The sequence below is a fragment of the Hylobates moloch genome, unplaced genomic scaffold (assembly GCF_009828535.3).
Source record: "Hylobates moloch isolate HMO894 unplaced genomic scaffold, HMol_V3 SCAFFOLD_5, whole genome shotgun sequence".
Classification (NCBI taxonomy): Eukaryota; Metazoa; Chordata; class Mammalia; order Primates; family Hylobatidae; genus Hylobates; species Hylobates moloch.
The window spans coordinates 52190680-52198213 of record NW_026652280.1 but is presented as its reverse complement, the minus strand read 5'-3'; the positions used below and the strand labels follow the sequence as shown (position 1 = coordinate 52198213).

The 7534-nt window shown below is 40.4% G+C and overlaps 1 long non-coding RNA gene across 1 annotated transcript; it reads right to left on the bottom strand.

Annotated features, from left to right (window-relative positions):
• Window positions 1–350: 350 nt before the first annotated feature.
• LOC116468646 (uncharacterized) lies at window positions 351–6294 on the bottom strand. Its single transcript, XR_004248106.3, has 3 exons — window positions 6141–6294; window positions 2266–2360; window positions 351–842 (listed from the first exon to the last, which is right to left on the bottom strand). It is a non-coding gene; the product is annotated as an uncharacterized LOC116468646 (long non-coding RNA).
• Between the last annotated feature and the right edge of the window lie 1240 nt (window positions 6295–7534).

Here is a 7534-nt window from a genome sequence, read left to right as displayed (position 1 = left end):
TTAACTTCCTCCTTTTATCTCTTTTTTTGCCTAATTGCTCTGTCTAGAACTTCCAGTGTTACGATGAACAGAAGTCGTGAGAGTGAGCATTATTGTCTTGTTCCTGATCTCAGAAGAAAAGCTTTTAACTATTCACTGTTGAGAATGTTAGCTGTGGGTTTGTCATATCTGGCCTTCATTATGTTGAGGTACAGTCCTTCTATATTTTGTTGAGTTTTTTTTTTTTTAATCATGAAAGGGTGCTGAATTCTGTGAAATGCTTTTCCTGCATCTATTGAGATTATAAAGATTTTGTCCTTCATCCTGTTGATGTGGTGTATCACGTTTATGGATTTGTGTATGTTGAACCTTCCTGCATCCCAGGGATAAATCCCACTCGATCATGGTGAATGCTTTTTTAAATTTGCAGTTGAATTTCATTTGCTAGTATTTTGATGGGGATTTTTACATCCATGTTTATCAGGGATATTGGTCCCTAATTGCCTTTTCTTATAGTGTCTTTGTCTGGCTTTGGTGTCAGGGTAATGCTGGCCTCGTGATATGAATTTGGAAGTGTTCTCTCATCTTCAATTTTTAAAAAGAGTTTGAGAATGATTGGTATTAGTTCTTTAAATGTTTGGTAGAATTCAGCAGTGAAGGCATCAGGTCCTGAGCTTTTCTTTAATGGGAGAGTTTATTACTGCTTTAATCTCTTTACTTATATTGGTCTGTTCAGATTTTCTATCTAATCATGATTCAGTTTTGATAGGTTGTCTAGGAATTCCTTGATGTGTCTGGGAATTTGTCCATTTCTTCTAGGTTGAGGTTCTGTCTTCGTATATTCTTTTAGACTGTTGAGTTTTCTGTGGCACAAAAAGTTACAATAGCTACCAACAATGATCTTTACAGTTGGAATTAAGATGTTTAGTACCAGATTCAGAAAATAATTTTATAATATCTCCTTATTATCACATTCTTAACCCTCTGATTTTTTTTTTTTTCTCACAGAATAAGGTAGGGATTATCTGCTAGCCACCAGGCTACAGTGGAAACCAAACAACAGTTTTCTTTACCGGGAAAGACCTCAGACTCTGAAATGGCCAGTGGCTGCTCTATAGAGACCTACTTGCCTTATTTTTTTTTTTCTGTGTATATTACACATTTTGCTCATCATATGCCAGGAACACATTATTCAAATGCCACGGAATAAAATATCAAATGCCTAAAAGTGACAAAATGGATTAAATCTTAAGACTCTGTAGTTCACTCTCCTTTAAAAATCAGGACACTGAAATTAAAATGACAACCTTCCACAGAGGAGTTGGAACTAAAGTCTCAGTCATTTTTACTCAGTGGTGACATTTTTTTAGTTCCCTGTCTATACGCAAAGCAGTAACTCTGCAATCTTCAAGCTCCCTAACTTCATTCTTACCCTATTACAGTGGTTAATGGTATGTAAATGTGAGATCATTTTTACCTCGCTTTTTTTTAATTAGCAAAGTTGTTTTGCCAGAGTCACAGGTATAGTTGAATAAAATTAAGTAGTTCCTGAAAGTTTCCCACCATCTTTAAATACCAATATCATGTGAGAAATTTGATTGCTTGATAAGTTAATACTATCAATTCTCAATATTGAAACATTAGAGATTTACCTCCTAAATCATTGGATACTCCTTTCTGAGGGATATCATGATGGAAAAGGCATTACTATCTTTAATATCTATTGGTATCTTAGGAACCTTTAAAACTGTGTCTCTTTCATGTCTTAGAAAAATTATTCCTATCCTAGAAAAACTGCTTCTTCATCTATCCTTTTTACCTAATGCCAAGAGTATTATCTTTTGTCCCTTGTACCTAAATGGAACCAGCATCTCTGAAATGTCTATTAAAACCATTATTTTAAGGGTAGGCACAGTGGCTCACGCCTGTAATCCCAGCACTTTGGGAGGCTGAGGTGGGCGGATGACTTGAGGTCAGGAGTTTGAGACCAGCCTGGGAAAAATGGTGAAACCCCATCTCTACTGCTACTAAAAATACAAAAATTAGCTGGGCATGGTAGCACATGCCTATAGTCCCAGCTTCAAGAGGGTGAGGCAGAAGGATCACGGGATCCTGGGAGGTGGAGGGTTGTAGTGAGGCAAGATCACACCACTGCACTCCAGCCTGGGTGACAAAGAGAGACCTTGTCTCAAAAAAAAAAAAAAAAAAAAAAGGCATTCTTTTGTGGAAGAAAGCAACAGGGGAAGCGCAGCCTCCAAGAGACCACTGCTAGAATGCATTTCTTACCTGCACAGGCCTGATTGGCAGCCCTGTGAACTGTGGACCTTGAGCTTCTCACTTTAAACCATCTGCAGAGGTCAGTCTCTCTAGAGCCTGCCAAGCTGCGAGAAGAGGAGGTCAGGTAAATTCCACTAGAAGGTGGTAAAAGGGGAGCCGGAAAGGATAAGCCGTGACTGCCCTAGAGGAAGCAGGAAACCTTTGGAAAGATGGAAAGGTCAAGATCATACCCAAAATGAGCCCTAAGCCATCAGAGGAGTTTCATAAAGATTCCTGTGCTGAAAGTTTGGATTTGGGCCATTCAGGGTAGAAATTATTCTGGGCCATGAGTAAAGGAAAAGATTTCATACAGGATAAAGAAATAAAACTGGACAAAAGAAAACAACCTTTCCTTGCCTGCCACCTGTGCTGAGGGCCGGCTTAGGGTTAGTGAAAGCTACTGTTAATCCAAGAGACTGTTACCTCTTGCTACCCTTTCTCACCCCTGCCTTTCAGACTCCCTCAACTGGATGTTTATTACTGCATTTCATACCTATGACCTCTGGGACAAACTTCTGAAAGGTTTTTCTGGGTCTTCACCTTCTAATGGGGCCTTTTCTCCTTTCTTGACAGATACCATTCTTAAAATAAGTAAGTTTATAGGCACTAGACAAGAGAAGTATACACCCACAGCAAGCCAGAGTCCTATTTCCACGACTGGCCTCTTTCTTTTCCTTAGTTGACCTCTCTGAACCTGTTGGAAAAGTTGTGAATCTCCTTCACATTATATTCCTAACGAGGCGATTTACCCGACATGCTAAATAAGATCATGACTATGTTATAAATTCTCCACTCAGAGCTAAGCTTGGAGTCAACTCTTCAGCGGCTTACGATTAACCTTTCAACTGATGAGAACCCTATTGCTGCTCACAGATGGCACATTTTAAAGTTGTCGTGATTAAAGAATCTCAGTAACCTAGAGCTTTTTCTGTATACTTTTAAGAAGTATCTGTTTTTAATTCTAATTTAAGGCTGGTTCCAATTGCTTTTATTTTCATGCTGGAAAACAATCTGGAAAAACCATTTGAACTGGTAAATATCCATGAAGAGTCTTTTTTAACATTACATGCATATTCAACTAAGAATTTACATACATGAAGAAAAAAAGCCCAACTTTCCAGTTCTTATCTCACAGCCTGACCTGTTTTATGTGTGACAGAAAACTCTCCTTGTCTTCTGAGGAGGGGGAGCCCAGGTATTTGGAAAGCCTTGTTGTTAGGCCAGAGGGATGCCAGTGGCAAGTATGGAGATGTGGAAAAGGGACACAGGCATATTTGTGAAGGATTGAGGGTAGAGTCAGAGGTGAAATTTTGAAGTAAAATGCGATCCACTGGGTAACATAAAACCCTTCCTCCTATTCCTGCACATTGTTTACAAACACCTTGGTAAGTGGATTACTTACCCTGAACTCTAAGAAGTGTTAATCCTGCTCCTCACTTGAAATGGGTTGAAACAGAGGCAATGTTTGGGTACATCTACCTGTCTTCTCATGTGTGGAAATGCTCTTGATTTTTAAAATATTGTGTCCACTAAAGCCTGAAATCCCATCAGTAGCATAGATACCTCTTTTCAGTAATCGTCTTTTCTTTTAAAATGTTGAAATACAATCAGAGTGAGTTCTCTGCACCTTTGTGGGAAAGAACTTGTGTTTTCCGTGAGAACTGCTGACAGACTGGTTAAGGGAGATAAGTCTGGCAAGCAGCCAGCCCAGTTTATACCCTGCCCTGCCCTGCCAGTCCACTGAGTGCCTAAATGCCAAAAATATTGGTAATCCAGGCCAGGATATTCTAGGAGAAAAGGATCTCTGCTTTTGTTTCCCATCATATCCTACCCTTCCCTACATAATTTACCTGAATGCTACAGCTCCTGAATCTTGGTCTTGAGCAACCTGAAGAGAAAGTCTGGTGGAGACCCACAGGTGGTGGAGCTTTGGCAAGAATGAGAGAGGTAGGCTGGTGATCCAGGATTCCAGCAGAAATGGGAAGGGAGTGAATGGTAGTAAGAGAAGTGACAGAATAGATCTCTAGGGGAAATAATGTATGATGTATATATGTGTGTGTGTGTGTGTGTGTGTGTGTGTGTACAGAGAAAGAGAGAGAGACAGAGAGAGAGCAGAGCATCATGTGTTCATTCATTACTAATTAATCTGGTGATAATGGAATTACTGTGTGTCCAGCATAGTCCTCAATCTCAACAAAGCTTCTACCTCTGGCAAGAGCGGTTACAGATGTGAAACCTGAATGCCAGAAAAAATGAGTGCTAAGAACTCAGACAAAACGTAAACATGCCCAGGGGACTGCAGTCAGCATGGATGGCAGCAGCATGAGGTGCAGCTAACTTCTGCAGCTGACACAATGGCGTTGCAGTTGCTGCAGCCTGGGAAACTTCTTCAATTATCCCTCTCATTGAAAGACTGAGATTTTCTCTAATATCTCAACAGCCTGGTTGGTCCAGCCTTCTCTCCATGACTTTACTTTGAAAGATGAAAGCAATTTCCATCCTGCAGAGAAAAGTTTCCATGATTGAGGACACACCCAAGGTAACTGATCACTTCAGCTGCCTCATTCTGCCATATTTATTCACAAGAAAGATGCATTTTGAAAAGGAAAAACTTGAAATGTAGGTTTAAAAATTAACCCTTCAGGTCAAACAGCTCTCAGAAACTACTTACTAAGAATAGTTGAGAGAAATGAAATAGCTATAGAGAAATTTCACAGAGACGCTTTATATTTATATGAGTGCTGCTACACACACACACACACACACACACACACACACACACACACACACTCACAGTGCTATTAAGGAAAGCTAGAAAGCATTGATATCTCCTCCCAAATAAAAAACTTAATAGAAAATAAGAACTGTGATATAGAAACTTAGCTGCTTTATGAAGCTGTGATCTGACTGCCAAATACCTCCTCTACTTCTTTCCTGGAGTCTTCCCTTAGGTTCTCTCTTTCCCTTTCTTTCTCTCTCCCTCCCACGCTTCTTAAGGATCAGGTGTGCAGAATTTGCTTTAGCCAGTACTTAGTTTATGAGTTACTATTGTCATCATCCAATTTTAAGGGCCTCTCTTTTAAGAATCTTTTGAGTTTTCTCTTTGTCTTTTTCAATCCCATTTCCAACCCCCCGCATAGGCACCTATTTGTGTATTTAGTATATATTCTTCCAATCCACTGGCTACATGGTTATTTAGATAATTACAGATGCTTGAAAACTACACAGTGCTATGTGGGCACCTAATTATGCATAGATGGTATTATGCTGTGGGATTTCCCTCTCTCTCCGTTTTCCCACTCAACATATGTTTCTGTAATTTATACATGTTTCTGTATGTGAATCTCACTCATTGCTCTTCACTGCTACATAGTATATGACATAAGCCATAATATGCCTCTATCACATCTTGTATTTCATTCTCCTACCAGTGGGTACTCTTTGCAACATTTAACCACACTTCAATAAATCTCCCCTCACCTGACAACTTTTTGAATTTTCCTGAGGGATGGACAGACAGGCCTTGCTGGGAGACAGAGTATATATAATACATTCTTAATTTCAATAAGTGCCACTAGATTGCTCTTTGGAATGGCTGTATCAGTGCAAATGCCCCACAAACAAATCATTTTCACCCTTCCCGTGTAGCAGGTAAAATTGTTCAACTTTCACGATTTTCCAATATAATGAGTGAAGCATGGTACTCATTTTAGAGGATGGAATGCCTGAATTCTAATTTAAGATGCAGAACATTTAGTAGCTAATCTCATTAATAAGTGTTATTAATGCGTGACTGCAGTAAGATGCTACTGCAGTAAGTTGCTTTACTGTGTCTAAGACTTTACCTTTCCCTGTCTCCACATCTTTAGCTGTATGACTTTGACATTCCTTCCACAAAAGGTGATGTATATTTCCTCACCCCACTGATAGTAAGCTAAGCAGAGGTGACAGTCCTAGGCTGAGGCTTTAAGAGCATTGGGGGCTTCTCCTCACTCTTTTGCACTTCTGCCATCAGCAGGAAGATAATGAAACTCTGGTGGCATAAGAGGATTCTATGACACCATAATTACCAGAACCAATCATCGCAAACACAGTGGCTTAAAACAATTTATTCTTTACTATTCTGGAGGTCGGAATTCCGAAATGGGTCACACTGGGCTAAAATCAACGTGTCAGGAAGTCTGTGTTCCTTCTTGAGGCTCTGGGAGAAGTCATTTCTTTGCCCTTTCCGGGTTCTAGAGAGTGCCACATTTGAGTGTGTGACCTCTTTTTCTGTCTTAAAGCCAGCAACATCAGGCTGTGTTCTTCCCACGCTGCCCGTTCTCTGCTTCTCCCTCCAGTTCTCTCTCTGTGTCTCCTGCCTCCAATTTTCACTTTTAAGAGCCCCATGATTACCATTGGCCTACCTAAATCATCCAGGATAATTCAAGATAACTTCGTCTCAAGTTTACCTCATTAGCAACCTAATTCCTTCTGCAACCTAATTGCCCTGTGCCACGTAACCTAACATATGCACAGGTTCCAGGAAGTAGGACGTGGACATCGTTGGGGGACCATTAATTTGCCTACCACCAGTAGCTCTTAACAACAAGAGTGTGAAGCAGATTTGAATCTAAACCCTGGCCTGGAGCCACACCCAACTGAAATCAGCAGAGTGGCCCTACTTGATCCACAGACACACTGGTGAGATGTTAATACCTGCTCTTATAGTCATTGAAATGTTGGAGTTGCTCGTCATTATTGTGGCAATAGTTGACAGAATAATCTACAAACAGAATCAGCTAAGAATGTTAACCTGTTTTTCACAAGATGCCAAACATTTTGGGAAAATCTCTCAACTACTTTATTCTTTCTTCGTAGGATCTTTATTTATACAGTTGTGCTGGATTGTGGTCAATTCGGCATGACTACCATCTTTTCTAGAGTGGGAATTATCTTCCCCCAAATCCTTTTCCTCACATGGCTCTGGGTCAGAGTAGGATAATTAGAAGTACTTTGGTAAAATTTGGAAGGTGAGAGAAAAAAGGACCATTAATCTCTGAAGGCAGCTGTGGGCAAAATGTGGGCAGAAGAGAGGTTCATTGCGTCTTCCCAGCCAGTCCTGAGAACCATCGTCTCCAGCACCTCAGCCTGGGCTCCCCAGGGTGGCTTCCCTGACCTTGCCTTCCCTAGCTCTTCCAACAGCTTTGAAGTCCACGTTTCCTCTATTATGATCCCTTATGCTTGGGATGCATGAAAT